The sequence below is a fragment of the Pelmatolapia mariae genome, linkage group LG7 (genome assembly GCF_036321145.2).
Source record: "Pelmatolapia mariae isolate MD_Pm_ZW linkage group LG7, Pm_UMD_F_2, whole genome shotgun sequence".
NCBI lineage: Eukaryota > Metazoa > Chordata > Actinopteri > Cichliformes > Cichlidae > Pelmatolapia > Pelmatolapia mariae.
Genome location: NC_086233.1, coordinates 46,490,408 through 46,517,292, shown reverse-complemented (window position 1 = coordinate 46,517,292; position 26,885 = coordinate 46,490,408). Strand labels below are relative to the sequence as shown.

Below are 26,885 nucleotides of genomic sequence, written 5' to 3'. Positions count from 1 at the left end.
GTTAGTATGACTCGGGGGTGTTGATTCATTTAAACTAGGTTTCTGTAAGATAGAGTAAATTAATTTGTTGATCAATCACTAACAGAGACTTGGAAGAGAGACCTAATGTTTAATAACCCACATTTCACCGTTTTATTCTTTGGTGCTGTTGATGATACTGTGTTGCTCTTTCTTTGTGATTTTTTAAAATGTCTAAGTCATTTTTTGATGATTTTTAATTTGTTTTTTTGTCTATTTGGGAGCAGAGATAGTCTCTAAGCGGATGGGGTTTTGGGGTGATAACAGGAGGAGAGAAGCATGAGAGTATGAGAGAAGTTAAGATATATGGTGAAATAGATGGTGAAATTAGGAGGAAGTTAGATAGTGATGTGGTGTCATGAGTTATGGTTTGAGGCAAGGCATTCACATGCTTTATCAGATGTTACCCATCCTGTGATTAGCTCTCAAAAGCACCATACTCAAACATCTCTAGAGTTACAGGGGTAGATATGTGTAACTGCAGTAGTCGCAGAAAAAGAACCAAGACACCGACTTTGCACAGGGACGGGCATCTGGTGACAAGGGAGCATTCTAAATTGGCTTCTTCTATTTTCAAAGAATTTGTGCTTTACAGAACACAATAAACTCAAATCAAAAACAAATCAAATCAAAATCATAAACATAAAAAATATAAATAAATAAATAAATAAATTTTGGAACATTTCCTAACTGCAGACAGCACAAATGCATGAATTTGGTAGTTTATGTCAAAACACATTTATTTGTTATTAGCTAGTTGGCATTGATGTTAATTGATATTGATATTTTATTGTGTGTTATTTTATTGTAATTTGCATGTTTGTACAGCACTTTGGTCAACACCACTGTTGTAATTAAAAGTGATATATAAATAAATAGAAATAGAAATATGCAGAGAACATGCAAACGCCACACAAAAAGGGCTGAGCTAACCAGGAACCTTCTTACTGGTGTTACCCACTTCAGTATCATATATGATTTCGGTATAATCAGCACTGGAAATGTGTTGCATGAAAGAGAAGGACTGAACGATCAATTTCTTTGAAATTGAAGTTACAAATTGAAACAATGAAAAATTAACAATTTAACTATATATTATTTAATTATATATTTCAATTCTCATTCTTGCATTAAAATATAGAGCGTCTACGATGTTTTAAATCTCACAAGTGAAGCTTGTGTTTATATTAAAATTATATTGTTCAGCCAGACCAAGAAGAAAAAGTAGTGTAAGCTCATCTTCATTAGTCTTTGTGAGAGGAAGATGTCAGACGTGCTTTTACACTGCGAGTTGAGGTTTTGTGGTGAGATATTCACATATTCACCATCCACACTCTAACTCACCCTAACGAGGGACAGACACCTACCAGCTCGCACAAAGACTCAGTAAGTAACATGTTCGTCTCCCTCTGTTTCAGTCCTTTTTCCTTTTGATCTACAATTCAGATGTTTTTTCCTGAAGTTTTTCATACACGGCCCTGTCTCTGTTTAAAGGAACCACTCAGCTCAACTACTTGTTGGCAAACATAAACACCTGGTGCAAATATTCCAGATGTCTTGTCCTCACTGTCAGCGTTCATAATTTATTTAATGTCATTTAAGCGAGCCCTTTATAATTGGGTGGGTGATCAAAGAACGCTGATCTCCCTGCGTCGGCGGTTGCTCTTTTTTCAATCAGCTTTTCAATAGTGCACACGTTCAGGAAAAAATAACAAAAAAGATGCGTCATCACATGGAGTGTGTTTAAGTATTCTAGTGAAGTTCTGACTCAAAGGGAATTTAAAAAGGTTGTCTATTAATTGAAAGAAGTTGGTTACTATTCCAGAACCACTAACTGTTTAAAAGCTTTTGTTTGTCGTCTTACTGTGGAGTCTGTCTGTTGCAGTCCAGACTGACTATACAGTAACAATGGTTTTGTGCAGGGTGCAGAGATGCCTGAGTAAATGATGGAATAAATAAGAAATGGATAACTAGTTACTATGTACCCACCATATGCATGAGGATTGACTATAAATTCATATATATGGTATGTAGATATGTACAACAGAACAAAAACAGCATATGCAGCATGCTTTGATTCAGAAGCAGGTATGGTGAATGATTCAAATACAGACACTATGTGAGTGTTCTAAGTGTTCATCAGACTAATGGCCTGTATGTACAGATGTCTGCTTGTTTTGACGTACAGTTCTTTATGTATGTCCAGTTATATTAACCACACGGCAACCCTTCTTTGATGTGTCATTTTTTGACTGTTAATGTGTATTTACTATATTTTTCGGACCATAGGGGGCAGCGGATTAGAACGCGCACTGTCGATGAACGGGTCTGTTTTCATACATTCATACACCGGATTATAAGGCGCATATAACTTCCTGCTAACTTTTAACTTCATTAAATTTAATAAATCCTGTTTTCATGGATGCCTGGATGTTAAACTTAATTGTTACACCTGGTAAAGCAGCAACGCTGATCATTTTATTAAAGATGAAAGAATTTAGACAGTTTTTAACTCTCAGTGATTCCGCAGTGTTTGTTTGACTTTGGGACCTGAAGCAGACAGAGTTTTGGACCCAGATTACTCTGCAAGGTTCCTGACTACAGTAGTCATAATGCTCCGACAATCCATCAAGCAGTGCAGCTTCGTAGCTTACCAAAGTCATACTAAAATATTTTTTGACAGATTTTTGAGCGCCATGTACCACATAAAATCGGTTCAAGGTAAATAAGCACAACCAGAGTTCATACATAAGGATTATAAGGCGCACTGTCGATTTTTGAGACAATTAAAGGATTTTAAGTGCGCCTTATAGTGCGAGAAATACAGTAAAGTTCCATTTAACTTCATTAATTGTAAAACCTTCTTTTTTGTTCCTTTCAGAGATGGCTAGCTGGGTCTTCCTCCATCTATTTCTCTTCTGGTTGTCAGTATCTCGAGCACAGAAGGGGAGTGGAAAAATCCCCACTGTGGAATTCATCTCTGAAACCCTGATTAACAATGTGGTCCAGGACCCACAGACTGGTCGCATCTACCTGGGAGCAGTCAACAATATCTTCCAGCTGAGCCCGTCCCTCAAGAAGGAGGCCCGCACTGAGACGGGCCCAAAAAAAGATGCCAAAAGATGTACACCTCCTGCTTCAGGCTGTCAGGACACAGTGCTCATGCCCAACAGCAACAAGCTTCTGCTGGTCCATCCATCCAATGGTTCACTAATAGTATGCGGCAGTCGGTACAAAGGCATATGTTCCCTCCTCAACCTGTCTAATGTAGAACAACAGCTGTATTACAATGACAACAAAGGACAGAGGACTTACGTGGCTAGCATAGAGGATAATGTGAACGTGGTGAGCGTCATGTCCAACTACACAAAAAATGGCCGGACATTCAAAGTGTTCCTTGTTGGAAAGGGCTATGGAAGCCTGGACATTACAAAACTAATCAGCACACGAATCCTTGAGGACTACCAGGACTGGGTTGTGTTTGAGAACATCATTGAGGCATCAGACAGCGCCATTTGTTGACAAGTACTTACATGACTTCCAACATGCCTTCAAAGAGGATGGTTTTGTGTATTTCCTCTTTTCTCGGACTCTTGATGGCACAGATAACAAAAACTTGACTTTTGTGTCTCGTCTTTGTGAAAATGACCAACATTACTATTCGTACACAGAGCTCCAGTTAACCTGCGGTATAAAGAACCGGTACAACAAAGTCCAAGCTGCATATGTGGCTTTTCCAGGAAAAGAGCTGGCACGGGTCATGTCTCAATCTGGTAATTATGGGACGGTCACCTCATTCACAAAAGTCCTCTTCATGGTGGCTCATCCAGATGATGACGAAAGCGACTCTGCTCTCTGCATGTACCCGCTGAACTCCATCAATCAGCAGCTGATGGATATCATCAGTGCATGCTACAGTGACTCTGGGGAGATTTCTGGGGTTCCTGCTGTGGACGTACCCTACTCATCTCAAACCTACACAGCATGCACTTCAACAATTTCTGTAAGTGCTTCTTTGTCAGCTGACTCTAATTTAAAAGAATGTTTTGAAAAACTCAGATTGGTATAATTATAATCTTTAATGCAGTTATCACTTTTTACTATAAAATCTCAACATTTAATTCGTTCTCCGGATCACTTGTAATCTGACCAAGGCTTAAAAAACAAGGCTCATACACTACATTAACATGCAATAGTGTCCAATAAGAAGAGAGACATGCTAATACAGTCACTGTGCCAACAGCATATGCTGCTGAAATAAGTACATTTAACAAATTAATAATGGTATTAATTGTAATGTAATTCTATAAATTGAGTGAGATAAGCTGCTTCAGGCCAGTTAGGTTAGTTAATAACAAAATATAGTTAGGTCAATATTTTGTTGGAGAAAGACAAAATTCTTGTAGCTTTGCCTCTGTACACCACCACAGTGGATTTTAAATCACACAATCAAGACGTGGCTAAAGTGCAGACTTTCTACTTTAATTAAGGGGTTTCAGTATTTTTTGGTTTTGTTTGTTTAGCATTTGTCTGAATCTTAGCAGAGAGTATAGCCCTGTACACTTCAGATTTCATCCTTCTGTTTCTGTTTCGATCAGCAGTCACAGTAATCAGACAGTAGTGACCCAGTTTCAGTGGCAGCTATACATGCCCAATCTGATCATGAGCTGTTTCTCTCCTCTCCATATTTTAAGATTTTTTTTTCAGAACTGTAAAGGTTCTTTCAGATTTTCTTTGGCAAAGTTTAATCTGATCCTCTTGTTCTTGAGTGTAACTGATAGTTTGAACCTTGTTGTATTCCCATTCATGCAGGTGTCTTGACAATGATATGCCTACCTCCCCTGGGTGTTTTTGACTTAGATATTATGAAGCCGTTTTGCTTATCTATGGAAATCATTTTTTCAGGTCTTTATGTGTTGTTGAGCTGGCCATTTCATTCCTTATTTTTTAAGAAAGTACCAGATTATTAATTCTTTTTACTTTTGAAGTTTTTATTATTTTTGAGTCTGGTTTATTATTTCAGCTCAGTGTTAGCCTCTCTCACTTGCACTTCAAACCAGCTTCAGATATTACGTCCACTTCATTTGTCATGAAGTAACAAGGGAACTGGCCTCACCTGGAACTACTTGGCAGTTGAATATCCAGTTGGTTTTGAGCCTCTAAAGAAGGGGGACTGTGTATAAAAATGGCTCTAATTCCCAAAGAAATTTAGGCAAAGATTTACTAAAATGCCTTGAGTTAAAGCTTAAAGTTTAACTTCAATCACATATTGATTGTTTGACTTAAAACCTGCCTTGGTAGTGCAGAAAGATAAAACCACCAGAATATGGCTCACTCTCTTCTCACCATGTACTAAATACACCTGTCGGATTTGGCGGTCTATTGATGTTTTAAAATTTCCCCTTGTCCATTGCTGCCTCTGACATGTCAAGACCGCTGCTACACTGCACCACTGGTTGATATTTTAGCTGTTTCACCTCTCCAGCTCCCACCATAGGGTCTGCAGCTGTAGGGTATTTACTTTAGAGAGTGACTGAGCTTAATACCGAGATCAGTACCTACTCAGAAATAATTTAAATGTTCCATGAACAATTTTCATATGCCAAAGACTTTTTTAGTTATGGCCCAACTTAACTGGTTATTTTACATTTTTTACTTGCATGTATTAGTAGTTTCTTGTTAAGTGATCGTTAACACGAGCTTTCCTATTGTTCTCGTCTCAGACTTCCAACTCTAAAGCAAATACTTACTTGTAATTTTTATTCATTATTTTAATCAAAGAAGTGATCAGTCAAAACAAAGCCAATTTTAGATCGTAGATTAAAACGGTCGAGTGTTCAAAGCACATTTCCCATCTCTGTTATAAAGTTTAAGTAGGATACGAACAGTACTGCAAAGACAGTTAATGTTTTTGGAGTGAAAAGCAAACAATGTCTGATCGTCCCTTCTTGTTATCCTTTCCCTTTACAGAAGGATGCATTGGGAAACTTCAAGTGTGGTGCAGAGCATTTGCTTTCGCCTCTGGCAAGCAAGCCAGCATTTGGCTTAAAGGCAGATGCAGTGTTGACCATGTCGGTCCATCTGACTGCTGTAACTGTTGCTGTGGAGAATGACCACACGATCGCCTTTTTGGGCAGCGCCAACGGAGAGGTCTTCAAGGTTGAGCTCTCCTGTGGTTTTTTTTTTTTTTTTGTGGGAGATTTTCTTTTCCTCAGTTTAAACTTTTATCCTTTTATCCTAAACTTTTAAAACCTCAAATTTGTCTTACCTTTTGTTTTTTGTTTATTTTGTCCAGGTACACCTGAGACCAGGTGAATATGGCAACGAGCCGTACTCCTATGTTGGCAACAACATAGGAGAGAATGTCAACAAGAACCTTTTCCTTGACCAAAGCCAGAGCCACCTCTACATTACCACAGAGAAAAGGGTGTGTGTGTATATATTTAACACTTATTATACATTAAAATTCAGGCAGAGTACTTGCTGGTGCTAAGAGTGAGCTCCACAAAGACTGTATTCATTTAAAAGAGAAAAAAATTGACCCAAAGCCAAAAAATTATCCTGTGGGTATGCACGGAGAAAAGCCTGTATGGTGCCACTGTAGAAAGCTGCCTTGATTAAAACGAGAGATGTTGCTTTCAAAGTGTCTTATAATATAAGACAAAGTGTTAATAGCTCTGCTGAGCAGCCTCAGTCTAATGTGGAGAGGAAAGCTGACTGTCTTAGAGAGCGGGCACATACAATACCATTTAAATATGGAGATGGTATTTTTAGAAGGGAATGCATGGACTTCACAGATCACAATCAAAAGTAGCAACGCCAGCTGCATTAAGAATAGATAAACAGATCTATACAGAATCATGGCTTTGTTCTCACATCCACACAGCTGACCAATCACAGCACGAGTGTTAGCATTTTAGAAAAAATAAATAAATTAAATATATATATATATATATATATATAATCAAAATTATTTGCTCCGTTGCTTTTTTAAGTTTGTGATTTCAGAAGTTTTGCTTTCATTATATTGACTCACATCTGTTTCTGCAGAGGGGGAAGAGTTTCTAATGTTGATGCTGTTAAACATTCAGATTTTATCTGAAAAATACTGATGTCTTGAAATAAGATCTAATGGATTGGCTTTTACATGTAAAAAAGAAAAAGAAAACAATTTCACCCTGGTTACAGTAAACATTCAGTGTTTTGTGTTGAATAAACTAAGTAATTAAACATGGGGAGAAGACACGAGAGACCCCACTCGCTCCCACTCTGCACACCTGCAACATACTAAGGAACATTTACAGCTACACTTTAAATACTTGTTATTTTTGTCCAGTGTCTCCCTTAAGGTGCACCTTTTGATCATATTTCATGTTGTAATAATCCAGATCACCAAGGTGCCAGTGCAGACGTGCCTCGAAATGAAAGACTGCCAATCATGCGTGGGACTGAGGGACCCTTACTGTGGCTGGTGTGTTTTGGAGGGCAGGTGAGGATCTCTCACACACACACACACACACACACACACACACACACACACACACACACACACACACACACACACACACACACACACACACACACATATATATAAGTACATTTACAAATGCATGCACACAGCAACAGACTAACACAAACACCCACACATGCAATTCCATCTGTAAAACACAGCAGGATATTTGTTCAGTGTTTTATTGCAGACACTTTTAGTACCCCTCAGTGTTTATATTCCATCTCCTGTTGTCCGTGCAGCCGTAAGGAATTAAAGCTGTTTGTCAGCCCCACACGGCGAAGGCAGGCTGTGCAATTTACTCTCATCAGCCTATATTTATCAGGGTCTGGAGGGTAGAAAAGTGCGCATGTATCATGTGTTTTACAGGGATGTGATCATGACTAGGAAAAAGAAGCAAACTCTGTCCCTCTGGAACTATCTGATATATCCGATGCTCTTACTGTGCAACATTGTGCATGCTATTTAGTGTTAGAGCTGAAATCTGTTTATCAGTTGATAAGTCAATTGACAGAATATGAATCAGCAACTTTTCATAAAGAATTAATCAATTCAGTCATTTCTCAGGCAAATGATTTGATGATTCGAGCTTTTGAATAGGATAATTCTGCAATTTTTCTTTTCCTTCAATTGCTGCAAATGATTTGAAGCAGTGCTTAGCTCGTTTGCTTCTCATTTATGAAAAAAATCAGTCCGTGTGATTTACAGTGCAAATTTGATGTTGCATTATATCCTGTACTTCTGTTTATGTGCACAATATCAGCTCATCTCTGTGTTAGTTTGTATTTCCTTCAGAGTATGTATTTTAGTCTTTGCTGCATTTAGTGCTAGATTGATTTTATCAAAAAGAAGTCACATGTTTTTATCTCTCCTGTGTATTTTGTGTGATTGCAAAGTCATTTTTTGTCTTTAACAGTTTCATTTCTTGCATCATCACATAATATGAATAGCTTCATTAAAATTATGTTCTATTAACCTTATACCTTAGATGCTCACAGCTGGGAAGCTTGAACAAAGGAGTATTTTTTTAGTACTTTGCTTAAAGGTTATATAAGTTAAAATGACCCTATTAATGTAGTTACCATTGAGGACACTAAATGTTTTTCTTTTTGATACATAAATCTTTATTTTGTGCACAGACCCTGCTGGAAGTCACGTAGGCATTGAGTTGTTATTTACAAACTGACTTTTTGTGAAAGCATTTATGGGATGTGCAGCTCAGGCTGATGGGATTTTCTCATCCTTCGTCTGAAGGTGTACCAGGAGGTCTGAGTGCCGACGGGCAGAGGAGAGGAATGGCTGGTTGTGGAGCCCCAAGCAGCAGTGTGTCAAGATTGTATCCTTCTCTCCTTCAAACCTTTCCTGCAGAAAGACCGGCAAGGTACAGCTCTGTTTATTCCTCACTCAAACTATCTCTGACTTCCTTTGTTCTCTTTTATTGTCCCTCTTTTCTCTGCAGTACCTAACTCCACTTACATGCAGAGACTGAGTAATAAACTGAGTACACTGTGAATCAAAGACCTCGAGCTCCAGGTCTTCCAGCTCTGTATTGATCCACCCAGAAAACTCCAAACTGTCTTATTATAACCTGCGTGGCTGATTGTCTGAAGATGGAGAGCCTCTTCCTATTTCCCCATTTTTTACTTCTTCTGTGTTCCTGCCCGTCTGACTCACACATGAATTTCCATCAGCAGCATGTCACTCCTTTCTCTTTCTCAGTTTCTTTCTTTGAAAAAAGAAACAGTTTCTTTATTATAACTTTGGTTATGCAGAGATACGAACTCAGTGAGATGTTACGGGCTCAGAAGCCACAGTGTTTCCAGTCAGTATGTTTTTGTCTGTCCAGGTGAACATCAATATTCCCTCCCTTCCTACCATTGGACACTCTGACCATCTGCAATGCAAGACTGAGTCTTTCCAGAGTAACGGCATCATGTCAGACTCTGGTGAGGTCTCCTGTGATCTGCCCCAGCCTGGGCTTATACCGAAAACACCTGAGGGCCAAGGTATGGTCTCTTTAATTACCCTGCCACATTTCTGTCGTCTTTAAGGTCTAATGTCTGTGCTTCTCCATGATGGTTAATGCTGCATTACTAACTGGACAAAGTGGGAAATGGGCTAAAAACAAAACATGAGGTTAAGTTAATGTCAGCTGGCAAATTCTCCATCATTTTGTTGAAGAACTTAAAGTGTCCAACAAATTTGCACCAGAAAATTGCACGAAATCAAGACAGACACAACTATTTATAAATGTGTCCTCACATGTCATGTAGGGACACGTTAATCTAATTTAAGCTTTATTATTTCAGTTTGCAGTTTTTTGTATCAGTAGTCAGCAAACATCTTGCCCAAAACAAAGTGAGTCCCATAAAAAAAGTCCTTTATAAAACAAAACATGAAACTTTTTGCAAATAGAGCTCAAGTTTCAGCTTTTATATGCTAAAATACAGTTTAGGCAGTTAAATAATCACTGAACTGATTCTGAGGAGATTTATCAAAATATTTAATCGCTCTGTGTTTTTTGTCTTTAAATGTACAAGCATACTTGACATCTTTTATATAATAAAACTTGTATTCACATAAACAGCTAGTGTAACACATTTTAACCACTGTTTTACTGTATCTTCAGACTTTGTGGCCGTGGCTATCAGGATCTTTGTGAATGAGACTGTGGAGTTGGCCACGCGGGAATTCAGGTTCTACAACTGTGCTGCCACAGTGAGGAAATCTGAAAACACACCGTGAGTCAGGCTGTTAATCTTTCAGTTCTGCTCTGTCACTCAGTGAAAATACACAGTGACATGGAACACAGCATCATCTGACAACCTTGATGTAAATGTATCACCGTGCATGAGCAGATGAGAGATCAAGGCTCTGTTTGTAAATTGTGATGCATGGTGGTTTTGAATGCACCTCTTGCATTTTCTCTCCTGCTTCTATTACCAAGCCGAGGAAATTGCCTCAGTTTCCTTTTCATTAATCAAAAAATGAAAGTCGATCCTGGCTGTTTTTTTCCCCTCATTTTTTTCTGCATTTCTTTCTCACAGAGGAACGTGTGATGAACGAGCTTTGCTTATGTGAAGTTGCAGAGATCCATTTCATTGTCAGCAACATAGATTTTTGTGCCGGACACTCTCTGATGAGTTTGCATGTTTTAGATGTTGTTTGTGTGTGCTTTTATGTGTGCCTGCTCTACCCTGATTGTGCATGTGAAAGTATTTCCTTATCCAAGTTGGTCCATATTTCTGTGTTTTCAGGTGCATGTCATGTGTAGGCAGTCCGTGGGGATGTCAGTGGAACACGCAGGACCACACCTGCAGCGATGCGGACGACAGCGTGGTTGGTTCCCACATCATCAAGCACCGTCAGGTTAGTTCTTTCTAGAGCTGTGTGTTCAGTGACAGGTCAAGGACTCTTTTCTGTCATGGATGTGTATGATAGATGTGGAGATCAAGTATAGCACAAGTTTTAAAGGACACATCTAAACTTTACATGTGATTCACTGCCTGAGTGGTCCAAACTCCTCCTGAAAAATTAATAAATACACAAATCCCACTATCAGCTGCCACCATCTTGCATGACAAATGTTGCAGGGTGGAGGATATCTGATTCCAAGTCAGCGGATGTTTCAGTGATATAGTTAGCTGTCGCCACAGATGAGGGTGTCTGTTAAGTGGTTAACATGTTTAAAATGTAAATAAGTATCTAATTTGTTTTCATTCTGTTTCAGAGAGCAAACTGTCCTCGGTTCGAGAATCCCGATCCTGTGCTCATCCCTGTGGGCTACAAGACTCGAATCAGCTTTGAAGGCATAAATCTTGAACATTACCAGGTAAACTGGCCCCACTCCACCCCCAACATGTATCTGAGTTCCAGGGAAAGAAACACTCTCTTTCTGTTAGCGGATCTCTCTTTAACAGAAAAAAAACAAAACACACAACAGGTCGATTTCTAGGCTAAAAGAAAGGAGAATGAGCCGAACTTGTTTCATTTTTTTTTTTCTACTCTAGCATCTGTTAATGAGGGGTTTTAAATTGGCTATAGGTGTAAATGTCAGACTGTATGGTTGCGTTTCTCCTGCAGTTGACACCTCTACAGGGTGTATCCTACTTCCTGTCCCATGACAGCTGGGATTGGCTCCAGTCCTCCCACCCATCCCCGCTGTGTAGGATAGGGAATTAAGAAAATAAAGTAATGCATCTGTATGATTTCACAGAGATGGGGTCCCCCATATCAGGTGTACAGTTCTGGCTGTAAGCGATGATACGGCACTCTTACCAACTATTTAAATGTTGCAATTAGAAAGAAAAGAAAAAAAAGTAGCTTAAAAGGGAGTGAAAGGAAGCAAAAAAGAAAAAAGGAAAAAAAAGGCTCGTTTAGACAGTGAATGTGTCACGGGACCGAGTGGTCTGTATTGAACTGAACCCAGAACAGAGACAGCAGGTGGTTTAACAATATTTTATTAGGCTTAAGCTCTGGAAACGTGGCAAGGACAAATGCAGAACTAGGGCGAGGGGACGGGGCCTGAGATACCGACTGGAGCTGGGCAGGAAACAATCACACTGAAGAGAGAAGACAGTGGAGTTAGGGAGGTAGTGGAAGTAGCCCTGAAGTGGTAAGCAGTTAAGTATAGCAATTCTTACTTGCAGTAGGGGTAAACAGAGTGTTGAGAGGGGGGTGACAAGAATCCAGGGGAGCTGAATGGCGTGGAAAGGCTGACCTGAGATCTGGGGTCTTCAGATGGAGTGTGATGGCAGGAGGGCAGGCAGGTGAGGCACAGAGTGATTTTCAGAATGACTGCTTGGTATCCTGAGTCCAAAGGTAGTGCTTGAGCCAAGATGAATCCAGAAAATGAGTTGATGACAAACTGGTGGTGAATGAAAGTCAGCGTGTGGCTTAAATCACTCTGGCTTGATTGCCTGCAACTGGCTCCAGGTGTGCAGGAGCTGGAGGAGGTGGCCCTGCCCAGGGGCGGATCCCAGGTAGGTTCAGGAGCCTCGTGGAAATTAAAGCTACCCACTGCGGACCATGACAGAATGAACTTTGGGGGCCACACCAAAGTCCAATATAAGATAAATAAGGATTATTTTGTCTGTAAATCATGCAAAGCTACTCTGGTAAAGTTTTGGAATTGGAAGTAATGACAATAGTTCCCCTTTAAGACTGGAGTGTTCTGCTGGAAGAGGGCTTAAAACGTACTTTTTACCCTTCAACCATAGCGAACAGGTGTGAGGACACCCAACTTTGTGAACAGAATTACTCAAGAAATCTTGTGAATACAATAACTCAAGACGGACGTCTCCTTGGATGTTTAAACTTATCATACCCGAATCTAGGAAGTTAAGGGGTGGCACTGGTGACCGTCAGTATTTTTGTTTTTGTCATGATTATGCAGAGTATCTTTCCACATGAATAACATTACAAATCCCAATTCTTACTATCAGACAGCAATATAAGCTGTAACAGTTCACTTAGTTGTCACAACATACATCTTGATCATTTTCTTTGAATGTGTGAGTTCTGAACCTTTATAGGTGCAGGTTCCCAGGGATCCACTCATGTTTCATCAATCAAAGTTCTGATCTTTCACAGCTGTGAAAATCAAAACTTTTAAGCCCTGTGTGAAGGTTTTATAATCACACAGCTTTCTGGGCTGTTTCCATTTGGTTGTTGTGTGCATATGTTCAGTGTTGCTGATTTGATTTTACACACTTGGGTAGAAACAGAGAAACTGCAATTGTTTCCATGCTCTACACATAGAAGAGCATCAAAGAACAGTACTCTAAAAGTATGATCAGCATGAATGCACATCAGCATTTTTGTGTTTGTTTGTGTGGTTCTGCAGGGTCGTCATTTCACCATTGGCAGTGAGCTGATGACAAAGGAAGAAGATGTCTCGTTTGAGGGGGGGCCATTCTACACTTTCAGTGGCTTCAATGTGAGCATGACCCCTCGTTTGACATTTGTCTTGATGCAACACACTCAACACAGTTCTTTGCACTGTGACTGGTTTGTGGTCCTAGTATTCAAAGTACAACCTAGAAATACACTGAAAGAGTGAATGTATATATTCTGCAGCAAAAGAACTGTGTGAAGACTTTCTGTTTATGAACAGCTGTATTTATGTTCCACATTTATAAAAGAAGTCAACCTTTAGCCTTTTTTCACATTCCCTTTGATATTCTCTAGCTCCCTCTAATGGACATGCTCCCCTCGCTGGAGAGTTAAACACCATCTCCACATTGTGAACTTTGTGATTGGGAAGCTCAAACAGTGCTTAGCCTCCAGCTATGTTCTTTTCCAACATTGATTTCTGTAGCTGAAAATCTGCCAGACTGGGTATATATTCTTTTTTCTTTCGTATTTTCCCTTGGCGTGGGGGAGCAGCAGCCCACACTGTTTGCAGAGAAGAGCTTAAGTGCCATTAATCACAGGATTCTGTATTAATAATTCATTTTCTTCCAATTTCTTAGTTTTTCTATGATAAGTCACCGGAGACCAATGTTCTGTTCTACGTGAAGGACAAGGAGTCTGGCGAGAAGATGGACAGCACGGTGAACGGTGTGTCTTCACATATTAATGAGGAGATTTTATTTTAATGCCCTGTGTGTACACGGCAAGTCCCACTGTGGGGCTTCAGCTGGATTTAAGGAAGCTACCTTTAATCTGCACTTGAAAATTACAAAACATTACTGCATAATCTAACAGCTTTTTACATGAAGGATTCAGATAAATGTATGTTACTGCAGGAGTCACTTGAAATTAGATTGTTCGGAAAAATTTTTCATTGAGGATGCAAGAATATGCTCTTTGAATGTACAATAACATAATATTCAAAAACAAGAAAATTAATATAATGCTTATTGTTTTTGTTTCCTCACTATTATCTCTACAGTCACACTGTACAACTGTGCCGTTGAGAGGAATGACTGTAGTCTTTGTAAGAACGCCGACCCAAAGTACAAGTGTGTGTGGTGCAGCAAGAAGCAGGCGTGTGTGTATGAGAAGCTCTGCGATCCTCTCCCCAGCAACACCGAGTGTCCCGACCCCGAGATCACCAATGTGAGTCTTCACAGTGCTGTCATCACTTCATGTTTACCTTTGAAATGGAAACTGTACCTTCTTTAAAATCTTGTGATTGGATGTAAAAACACATTGACTGTGGTGATTTGACTGAGGTCTTCACTGGCCGTGTATATTTCTTCCACAGAGGAGTTGGGAGTGTGTTTCTCCTTGAGAGTGTGCGGCGCTGTTCCTTAGCACATGTCGATCGGATCAATTCTTTGTTTGTTCACCTAATTGTTCGTGCCTCTTTGTCATTGATAAAAATCCATCAGTAATTGTGTTTATATCATTCTGACAGAGGCTATCACCTAACCCGCTGCAGCCTGACAGACAGAGATACTGCAGATAAATCACCATGACTTTGTATGTTGTTGAGATTCAACTTAACAACTATACAGAGGATTGCAGTGAAAAATTCTGAAGACGTTGGGAGTCAGCAGTGTTGACCTTTATGGTTTTATTATTCATAGACACTTGTGCCCTCTTTTAGCCCATGTTCAGGTTAAACTTTCAGTGTGCAATACCAGTAACATCGACAGATGTTATCCTGCTAAAGCACATGTATAATCAAGGACATGTTGCAGTAAACATCATACCTCCACTTGGCCTTGAATATTAAATACTTAAGTCAGCTCAATACTTGGTTAAACAGACTGTGTAAATCTCTTGTATGTTCTTATTGCACAGATAATCTGGTTAAATCCATTTCCAATCCCTTCTTCCTATAAACACCCTCCTATTACATCTCCACATCCAGATCAGCCCTCTTTTCGGCCCCGTGCTGGGAGGCATCTCCATCACCATCAGCGGCTCCAACCTCGGCATCGATCACGGAGACATTAAAAGCATCACGGTGGCTGGGAAGCCCTGCATTCATGAGCCAGAAAAATACTCCGTCTCCAAAAGGTAAAGTTGCCCACATGCAGTTGTGCACTATGCGCAGGACATGTAACCCACCTGGAGGCCATTCAAATGTGGACAGGTTTTATCAAGTCTCTTTTTAAATGTTGTATACTTAACTGTGCTAGGAATACTTTCCCTTTGTTCAGGATAACCTGACTACAGGTTTTAATTAGCTCATTCTACAACTGTATTGATCTGAGTCTCCAGACACAGTTTGATTTAGAGACAGTCACAGTTTCCAGAGGGAAATGTCAGTAGTAGAAGAAGTATTCACTTTTTTTCCTTTTCTTTTCATAAATGTGCAAGAAAACAATGTAAAAAAGTCGTGTTACAGATTGATTGTTCAGTAAACTTTTTATAACCGTTCAAGACAGGGTCAGTCTAAATAAAGAGTGGGGCAATCAGTCTTTTAGTGATGTTTTGGTTTTTAAGCATATAATTTGAATATATTTAAGTTATTTTCTGGATAGAAACCTAAGGTGCAGATGAAAGTTGACAGAAACTGAAATTAAAGCTATAATATTTGCATGTAAAATATAGTGAGGTATAACAGCAGAATATTGAAACACTTAAGTAAAACACTCAAAGGAAATGGAAATTTTACTTAAGTTCTGCACTTAAATAAATGTACTGAACATATTTGCTTTCTGCTGCTACTACACCACTGAATGGCACTCAAGCACTTGCACATGGCTGCTGATTGAGAGGGTCTTCTTTTTTGCCCTAATGTTGCACACATCCTTTGAGATACATGTGTTCATCAAAGCACTATATGTATATGTCAATGATTTGATAGTGTCACACACAACTTCTTCTTGTGGTCTATTCATGCTTCAGGCACTACCTCATCCTTCTACCTCAGGTGTTAAATGGACCGAGCGCTGTGAAAAACATTGAATGAACTTTAGGTCAAGTCAAGCAAACTGTACTTCAGTAACAGCTGTGTTTAAAAAGTGCTCACTTCATACAAATGGTCTATAAAAGAGAAAAAGGCCACATCATTGCCCCACGGCCGCTGGCCAGAACTGTTGACACCTGGCAGGATGGAGCCACATTTATGACAAAATCTTGCCCCACCATCTGCATGATGAGACATAAAATAGGATTTATGAGACCAGATGGAAGTGTTTCTCCCTTAAATCATCCACTCTTGGTGCTAAATGCCTCTGTGCTCCTGCTGTTAGTTGTCCTGCGTGTTTGTACAGCAGGTTGTTCCTCATTTGCTTAAAATCTGGGCAGAGTTTGCATTGTGTTATTTCACTCTTTCACATCTTAGTTTGAGCTGCTGGTTGTTTGGTCATGACCTTCCTGTTGGAGGCGTGCTATGAATGATGCTTGCTATATTACGATGACAATTTCATCAGCTCTGCATTTTCCCTCAGAACTGTTTATCACATGGTTTCTGTTAAACTCCAGACATTGACATTCACAAAAGAAAATCCCTGCAGGGACAGAAGCAGACAAACTGTCTGAAGAAATCACACTACACTCATAGCTTCTTAGTCAAAAAAATAATAATTAAACAGCTGAACCTGAATGTGAACAAATAAAAACAACTGACTTCAGTTTTTTAACTGTTGCCTTATCTACTAAACTAAAACAAGAGACATTAGTGGTTAATAATGTCAATGATGGTCTAAAGATTACAAAATCAGACTTTTCCAGTGTTTCCAGTTTGTTCTCTTAAATGGCAAATCCAGGTTCAATAGTTGTGTAGGGTGGACACCGTGTCTAAATGGTGAGACCTAAAAGACATATACAGCTGACTGTCATCTGCATAGACATGATAAGAAATGTCATTAAAAGATTGGACGATGCCAAAGAAAGAAAATAATATAATATGAACCCTGTGGACCTGGACTGAACCTTGTGGAACCCCATACATGAACCTGCTCATCCTAATAGAGAAAATCCTGTCTGATAAGGAGGAGGAAAACCAACACAGCACCAGAAATATAACCCAAAACCAGGAACCTATTAACTAAAATGTTATGGTCAATGGTATCAAAGGTTGCTCTCAGATGAAGTAAAATGATTACAGAACAAATCCCTGCAGCAGAATCCACTGAAAGACCTTTATAGATAAAGATAGGGGTCTCAGTGCAGTGCTGCTTTTGAAAGCCAGACTGAAAAGGGTCAAAAATCTGTCATTTGTATAGTAAAGATTTGAACTGGCTTTCTAAAATCATTTTAATCATTCAAAATTACCAATAGAGCTGGCATTAAATTGGGTTTATTCTGTAAAGGAGTTACCGCAGCTTGTTTAAAGTAGGATTACCTCAATGAGCTATTAATGAAGCAATGATGGACCAATGCTTGTGAGACTCCCAGACAGGACAGAAGGAGCAACTAACTGTATGGTCACCATGAGCCTGATGAGGGTTTCATCTTGCCTTTTACTGTAGTCAGGTTATGTAGTCAAGAAGTAAATGATTCAGGACACCGAGCACCATTGTTACAGGCGGAGGAACCCGAGGAGATTTTGAAGTTCAGGACCATCATCTTATTTACAAAATGACTGAAAAAACCATCACAATCAGAAAGTAACAGAACATGCTAAAGTGCTGTTGACGGTTTCAAATAATACCCTTGGATTATTCTATTACAGTTTATTATTAAAATAAGAGGATCTAGCTTTTTTATTGCCTCATTATAAAAGTGAAGAAATCCTCTGAAATATTCACAATGGACCACCCAACCCGTGGACTTCCACAGCTACTCTGCTTTTTAAAAGGAATATCCGAGGCCACAAGTTCAGAGTTATTACCAGTTTTGTAAGGAGCGACCTGACTGAGAATGGCAAGGTAGTGTTCATTAATGGTGGCACCAAGGAGCTCAACATTATTATCAGAAGAATTAGAAAAATTAAAAAAAGAAGAAAACTTGAAAATAACAGAATCATCAATGAAGCTCCTGCGCTTAACACAAACCTTGAAAAAACAAGTACGAGTTACAAGAAACATTAAAGGAGACTGACTTATGTCACTGAAAACAAATTAATTTATGTGCAAATGGTCAAAGATAACACCATAAGTTACGACCAAGTATGTGTGAGTAGGGCCCCAAACATGTTCAATAAATTTAAAGAGAGGAAATCCTGAGTTGTAGTGCTTGATGGATCCTCAGCATGAATATCCCCAACAAATGTGATTCTGTGTATATTTAATAGTGGAAGATAAAAGTCTTTAAAATAGCATACATAGCTTTACGTCTACCAACAACTGCTCACACTGCCAAACCAATTCACCGGACAATTATATCCACGCTCTTTGGTTCTGTCCACCAGTTCAGAAGTTTTGGCGTGAGATATGTGAAGACTTATCGAAGTGTCTGAAATGTAACATTCCAACTTCTCCCTTAGTGTGTTTGTTGGGCAGCTTAGATAATGTCACTTCAGAAAAGAATATAGCCCACATGGTTTTCACTGCCCTATGCATAGCCAAGAAAACAGTCCTCATGAACTGGAAAAATAAAAATAATCTTAATTCTAACCAGTATAGAAATTATCTATTAGATTACATTAGTCTTGATACAGCCTCTGCCACCACATCAGATCAATTGCTCTGGGCTCCTTTGATCAGCTCCATCACCTAGTGGGGGTGGGGGCCATAGTTTGGTCCCACCTTCACTGTTGTGATTGGTGTGGGGGTAGGGACAGGCTTAGGGCGTCGGGGGGTTCCCCAGGAGCATCTTCCTTGGGGGGCTCAACCCGGGGTAGCGGTCATGGCCAATTAAGGGCTCTGTTGGCTCTTAGGTGACGGTTTCCTCGTGGCTGCGTGCAGCGGGGCTAGGGGAGGGTCTGTGCTGACGGACGTGGGTTACTGACCTGGTAGCCTGGCTGCCCCTGGGTGGGTCCGGGACGGGCGTGAGGTTCTGGGGGAGCTCCGTCTCTGGGCTGGGGCCCTGGCCGGGCCTCGGGGGCTTGGGTCCTGGTTGGTGTGTTGCTGGGGTTGTGGGCGGGTGGGTATACGGGGGCCCAGTCCTGGCGCAGGGTGCCGCCGGTGCATTGAGCCACCTGGGGGACTCTTCAGCTGGTGGGGGAGGTTGTCACATCTTGCAGGAGCTTTCCTCTCCTCAGGAATTCTCTCTGCAGGAGGGGGAGATATAGGAGAGGTGGAGGAAGATCTCAGCCTGGGCGTCTATTGTCTTGTGTAGTCTGGAAGATGAGTGGATGATGGGGTGGGTGCAGTTTTCTCTGTAGTGGGGTCGGGTGGGCTGTCCCGGGCTCTGTGGGGCCGGGCGGCGCTGCTGCACTGGGCCCTGGTCCGGATGGGCCTGGGCCCCCTTTCCCTGGCGGGTTGCAGAGCATGGGGGTGCCTACTGGGGTCAGCGGGGGAGCTGGCCCCAGGGAGGGGTCACTTGCCCCTCCCTTTCTTCCCTCCCCATCTCCAGCTGCCTCCCTCTTCCCGCTCCACCACAATCACCCACACATGCAGGGCCTTGGGGTAGGGGTGTGTCACCAGGGTGCAGAGGAGGCATCCCCCCCCCTCTGTCCCCTTCTGGCTGCCTCTGCCTCAATTTTATCTCACAACTTAGACATTCACATTACTCACACTCTCATAACACATACATATAGGATCTTGGGGGTGGGCTCACAACACGGACTCCAAATTACCATCAGGGTGTACACCGCACCCCTGGCGTCGTTGCCCACCTCTCAATTTTAAATACACGTAGACATTGAGGGCTATCAGGAGGGGCTATGCGCTTACCTGCTGCTCTCTGGCAGGTAGCTCCATGCCCTCCTGGGTTTTAATTGCACCTTAGAACACATATACATCAACACTACATATGAGCGGGTAGAGGGAGGTTTGGAGTCTTCTCACACCCCCGGTCTCTGCGGCCTGCTGGAGCGGGGGGGCTAGGAGGAGGAGTTGGCCATCCGACTGGAGTCTGGTGTGTGGGGCCTCCCTGCTGCTGCGCAGTCGGGGCAGTCTGCTTCTCCCCACTGCAGGGAAAAGGGTAACACCACCTGGGTCTGGGTGCAGTTTCCCCCTCCAGGGGCAAGGGTACCTAGACCAGGTTCTTAGAGTACGCTTGGGGAGTGTGATTGTGTGTACAGCGTCTCTTTATGTCTGTCTCCACGTTGGTTGAGTGTGGAGTAATTGCCTATGAGAGCATGAGGGTGGGAATGGATGTTTGTATTTGAGTGTGCCTGTATGTCTGTGTCTATATGTCAGGTTGGGTATCAGACGCGACATCTCAGGCCCTCCAAGGTTTGGAGGCCTATCTCCCCCCACCACTTCCCCTGCCGGTGGCAGACGCCCTCAGACATCGATGCGTTGGTGGTTCTTTGTGTCCGGGGGTGGGCGTCCGGGTACACACCGGCTCACTCCTTGGTGGCTGCTTATCGGGGCCTGGAACCTGGGGCTCGCTCGGGCCACCTCAGGGGTGGGGTGCCCTCGGCCTCTCGGCCTGGGGCTCGGTCACTCAGGCACAGCTGGCTGCCGGCGGAGCTCACGGGCACGTCACTGCAACCCCCCCTGGCTTCTGCTCTGCGGCTGCTGAGTGATCTCTCATCTGGGACTCTCCTCAGCTCTTTCTGGGATAGTGGCGCGGCTGCCCCTCTGTTGGTCTTCCTTGGTCTCTTGTGTTCTGGGGGCCTCTGGATGTCTGGAGTTTTGATCTCCTCCATACCTGCTTCATGCCCTGGAGGATGGGACTGTGGCCCCCCACACCCTCTAGCAGATCATTACATGAAGGAACCTTTTAAATACAAGCGCGCTCATGCTCACAGGTGTACACACGGGTGCTCACACACACAAACTACACCCTTTTTGGCTCCTACCTCAAAGCACACTGTGCGCTGTCGATCTTACGTGCTGCACAATAATGTTTAATATTAAGTATTTAGTGTTATATTCCCATATATCATTGTGATGTTGTTTATTCTATTACTCTCGTTTTCTTCTGCTTGTTTTCTTTTTTCTTTCTCAACAGGTGATCCAGGTGATCGATATATGTATTTTTTGTCTGCTTATTTTGTTGGTTTTTGTTTTTTGCCCTTTATCCCCGTCCCTCTTCTCCGCTGTTTTTTTTTTTGTTTTGTTTTTTCCCCCCTCTTTCTTTCTCCCTTTTCTTTTCCCCTGTCCCGTATCTAGCAAGTAAAAAAAAATAAAATAAAATAAAATAAAATAAACAATAAAAGGTAAATCAAATGGACCATTACGGCAAGGCTGGGATGGTCCATTTGGTAAAGTAAATCCGTTGGGCATCTTTCTTCGCCTTTAGACAATAATTCTGATGGCAAAAGAACCAAACGGGACAGGTTAAATAAAAAAAATAAATAAATAAATAAATAAATAAATAAAATAGCATACATAGCAATTTTGATCATAGTTATCTCAAAGGAGCTATAAAAATTATATTAATATATTATATAAAAAACAATATCATTTGACATAAAAATATATTTTTATATATATATATATTTCATGTGTTCCACATCTACAGCCGGACATCTGCAGTGCACTAAAAGTGAACGTTCTCCATGACATTGTTCTAAAAATGTGAAGCTTAATTCTCACGCTGCCACGACTCAGAGATAAACGTAAAATTCTGTTTCTCACTACAAAAAAAATCATTTTAAAAATATGACTTGTTAGCAGTAGAGTGGACGTTACCATCATAAAACTGTTGAAACTTGCCTTAATATGTAAATAGTAAATGATTCTTTACCCAGTTTTGAGTTTCCAGGTCAAGTCCCAGCATTTATTTTTGTTTATTTATTAATTTATTAATTTTTTTCTGTTGTTCTGATCAGAGTTGTGTGTGAGATTGGACCTGCTGATAAAGCTGACTGGGGACAGGTTGAGATCGAGGTGAATGGGGGGAAGAGAGGAACCTCCTCTGTTTCCTTCACCTACAGGGTAAATGCATATACACACATACACACTCACAAACACACACGTATACACTGTCCTCAGCTGCACGTCCTCTATTGAGTTGTACAACTTCTTATTGAGAAATTAAACTTGTTTGTTGTTTTATGGACTGTTTTATGTTTTCCATTTATTAGCTCCAGAGAAACTCTTATCAAAACATACCAAGGGCATGACAGTTAAGAAGACTGACCAAATACAACATGCTAAATGTAACAGTAAATTAAGCACCTAGATGCACATTGCTGTGGTAATTTACTGTACAGTAAGTCAAAATGTGCAGGCATTCCTCTTTAACCAGATGCTGTGCAGCAGTTGCCTTTGTCACTTTAATACTCTAAGAGGCTACAGCGTAGCTATTTAACTGGCTTTTCATATCTCTGGCTCTGCTAAAGCTTCCCCACAGGGGAGTGCTCCTCCTAACTGTTTGCTCAGCAAATTGAGGCAGATGTGGTGCTTGTGGGAGTTTGTGTGTCTGAATGTTTCTGAAAGAGTGGGTCGGGTTAGATCAGGCTGAGAAGCAATGTTTCTGACATGGAGCTGTATCTGTGTGTGTTATTCTAGTGTGTGCCAGCATCTGCCAGTAGTTAGTGTGTACTTGAAATATGAGTGTGTATTAAGGTGGTATTTGGTGACACCCTCTTCCCTTCATTAGGACCCGATGCCTGAGGAGGTGACGCCAAATAGAGGTCCTAAAGCAGGGGGAACCCTCATTACAATCTCTGGACTATTTCTGAATGCTGGCAGTAAGGAAGATGTCCAGGTTACCATCGGAGGGGTGAACTGCAGTGTGTAAGGATTTCTTTTTTTCAATAATTCTCATTCAGGCCAAACTTTTTCAATTCAGCCTCTTTAGTTAATAGAGCTACTTGTTATTCAGACATTGAATTCTATACAAATTCTGCTTTGCACACATTTTGAAGTCCATGAATTGATTTTTTTGTGTATATTCTTGAAGCAAAAAATTGAATTGACCTTAACTTTAGTGTCACAGTGAGGAGGGATTTTTTTCTCTTACAATTTTCCTGTACTGTTGTGACCACCAGTGCTCTGTCAAAACCGATTCACGGTGACATTTTAGGCAGAGGTAACAGAAAAATAACGAGCAAGAGAAGCAGCAAAGCCAGATTTTAACAAGCTGTCAGCCTGCTGCCATGTTGGCTTCCACTGCACGGTGACCTTGTGCCACCCCCACTCCTTCAGCCAGTGAGTACTGAGCTATGTCCTTGTCTTGGCAGGGAGCACTTTGGAGAAAATATCACCTGCAGGACAGGAGAATACCGCGCGGATAAAGTGCCCTCTGACCCTCTCGACGTCGTAATGAAGTATGGAAAGAGAACCACAAAAACCATCCCGGTTACCTTTCGGTTTGTTGAAAACCCCACTGTGCAGGATCACCAGCCCAAAGCAAGCTTTGTCTGGTCAGTTTAACACAGCAGTATGCAGTCATAGTGTTTGTGACATTCACTCTATCTGTTTGTTACACGCTGAATTTTTACTGCCTTCATTTTACCTGCAGGGCAGGATGAAAGTTCAGGGGATAAATGTGTATGTTGTTGTCCTATTTTCATCCATTCAGACTATTGATCACCTAATACGAATAATATGACCAAGTACTAAATGCATTCTTTACCTACATACAGTCTTACAGAGTAGGTATGATCAAAAATTTGAAAATTTATAGTTGCCTAAGAAACTCACTCTCCCTACAGTGACTGACATTGTTATTTTCAGAGTTCATATTTCTGAAATCTCTAAACTTCAGTGTTTAGAGATTACTGTCTCAATGGACAGAAATACGAGAATAAGACACAGGCTGAGTTTTTCTTTTTAATATGTCCTTTAAAATAGAAATAAGAAAGCTTCTAAGTTGACATTGTTTTTTGATCACAATTCTGCCACATGATTAGAAACACTGACTAGAATGATAATCATTAAAATTACTACACGTGCATTTTAAGAACCCTGCCCGTCATCCCTTAATTCTCTCTGTGTGCTTGTGCTTTTATTTTTGTGTGGATAGGAGTACAATTCCTTAATATGCATTTTCCTGTGTTTTTGGTGTGAATACATATGTTTGTGTGTGCTTTAGTGGAGGGAGGAATATTGTGGTAACTGGCACCAGGTTTGGCATAATCCAGACTGCAATCATGAAGGTCCAGGGACGCGACTGGTCATCTTCAGAGGTTCCTGTTCATTTTCCTCCTCTTCCTCTGAGTCAATGCACTGACCCACCTCTAAGAGTCATAATTTCTTAGATTTCTCCTTACTCTTTCTATTGAATGTTGTAATGTTGTATTAAATGTCGTAATCAAAACCTTACAAATTTCTGACATATAACAATAGAAATGCAATTTATGTGACTACTCATTTGGCTCGTTAACATATAGAACATACATCAGAACAGAAACGTTTTCTTTATTATTTTTATTGCTGCTGCATATTTTCTATGGTGTCATTTCCTTTATGTCATGTTATGCTTATATTTTTTATGTCCTTTTGTTACAATTTACCGTCCCTCTATTACACAACATACTCAGCTTGCCCATGAGAAGAACGACACAGTCATCCAGTTTCAGTCTCCAACAGTAAACGGCTCCGCAAACCAGCACTTGAAAACAGTCATTAAGCTGGACAACTGGGAGAAGGAGCTGAAGCCCTTTTACTACCACCCTAACCCCAACTTCAATACTGTAACCAAGAGGGTCATCACTGAGAGCAGCATAATTATCGTTACTGTGAGTACAGCCATGAGGTCGCTTTAATGTAGTTGTAGTACAACGATTTGTTTTGGGCTTTTTCTGTCATAATAGAAAAAATTAGAGAAAAAATAACAGAGAAAATCCCAACCATCACAAAACCCTCTATGAGCAAGCACTTGGCAACAGTGGGAAGAAAAACCCTTTTAACAGGAAGAAAACTCTGGCAGAATCAGGCTAAAATCCAGAGAGGTGTACAAACATATAGTGGGTGAAAAAAAAATGAGTGACGAAAAAGCACTCAGTGCATCATGGGAATGCCCAGCAGCCTATGCCTATTTCAGCATAAGTATGAGCTGGATTCAGAGTCACCTGATCCAGCCCTAACTATATGCTTTATCAAACAGGACAGTTTTAAGCCTAATCCAACAAATCCAAACTGTGAGCTGATTCCACAGGAGAAGGGCCTGAAAACCGAAGGCTCTGCATCTCATTTTGCTTTTAAATAACCTAGGAACTACAAGAAGGCCAGCATCTGAAAGTGAAGTTCTCTATTAAGGTGATAAGGTACTATGAGTAAGATAAGATGGGGACTGAATATTAAAGACCTTTTGGAGGATTTTAAAGTTTTTTTTACAATAGATGCTTACAATATTTATCTTTTTCTTTACTGTTGGCGTATGACATCTCATAGCTGTCATACAGTACACCCATTTCCACCCATTACTCATAAAGTGCTGCTGATAATGTTTTCAGTGCTCATCGTATTATCTAATTAACTTCAGTCACTGCCCTTAGAGCCTTGGATTCACTCTTCCTCCTGCAGGGTCGAGGATTCTCAAAAGCCATGACAGCGAAGGAGGCTCAAGCCTTCGTAGGTGACGTTCAGTGTGTGGTCAGCATCCTTCAGGATGAAATGCTGCTTCTGGAACCACCTTCCAGCCCACCTCGTGCTCACTCCACACAGGTGGATGTAAAGGTCAGGCCACACAAAGACAAATGGATGACACACTGCTATGGAGGACATATTCCAACTGTTTTATTTCATTGAAAGTTCTAACAAGCTACAATGCTCTAACATGACTTCATAAATGAAGGCAGTCCTCTGAAAATGTAAAAATATGGAAGTATCAAGAGAGTGAACTTTAAGTACCCCGTTTAATTTATTTTTTTCATTTCAAAAACCTTAAGCTCCCGATTTAGCAGAAAGTTACGTTCTATCCCTACTCCAGTATCTTCCCGTCTTTACCTTTGACGCTATCTTTGGCTAAAATGTGCAGCACTTGTGTAAATAACAAGATTTCCACTCTTTTGTTTCCCACAGATCAAGTTTGGGAAAGGGGAGTGGGTGGTTGGCTCAATGGAATTTGAGGACAAGGATTATTCCCTGTACATGATCATCCGCATTATCCTTCTGGTCACCCTGGTCACCATCACTATCTCTGTCTACTGCGCCACACGAGCTCATTTGTTTTAGGTTTGTTTTAAGAATCATATCATATACTGTGCATTCATCTATCTGGCCAATATGCCACTATATGCAACACAAAAGTGGACAGTCGTGTGTTTCCACATAGCCACCACACAGCTACTTTTTGATTTTGCCATGCTATGCAGTCTCTTGTGAACTGTACAGTGGTAACACGTTTTAAATTATTATTGTATATAATTTATTAAACATTCCACCTCAATGACATCACAGGGGAAAATTTAGTACATTTTAAAGATTATTATAGTTGATGAGATTTTTTTTAATTCTTTTTTGCCACCAGTCATATTGCTCACATTAATCCTTCAATATATATATAT

At 40.8% G+C, this 26,885-nt stretch overlaps 1 pseudogene; it reads left to right on the top strand.

Annotated features, from left to right (window-relative positions):
- The first annotated feature begins 2,901 nt into the window (after window positions 1-2,901).
- On the top strand, window positions 2,902-26,842 carry LOC134632325 (plexin-B2-like; annotated as a pseudogene).
- Window positions 26,843-26,885: the final 43 nt, after the last annotated feature.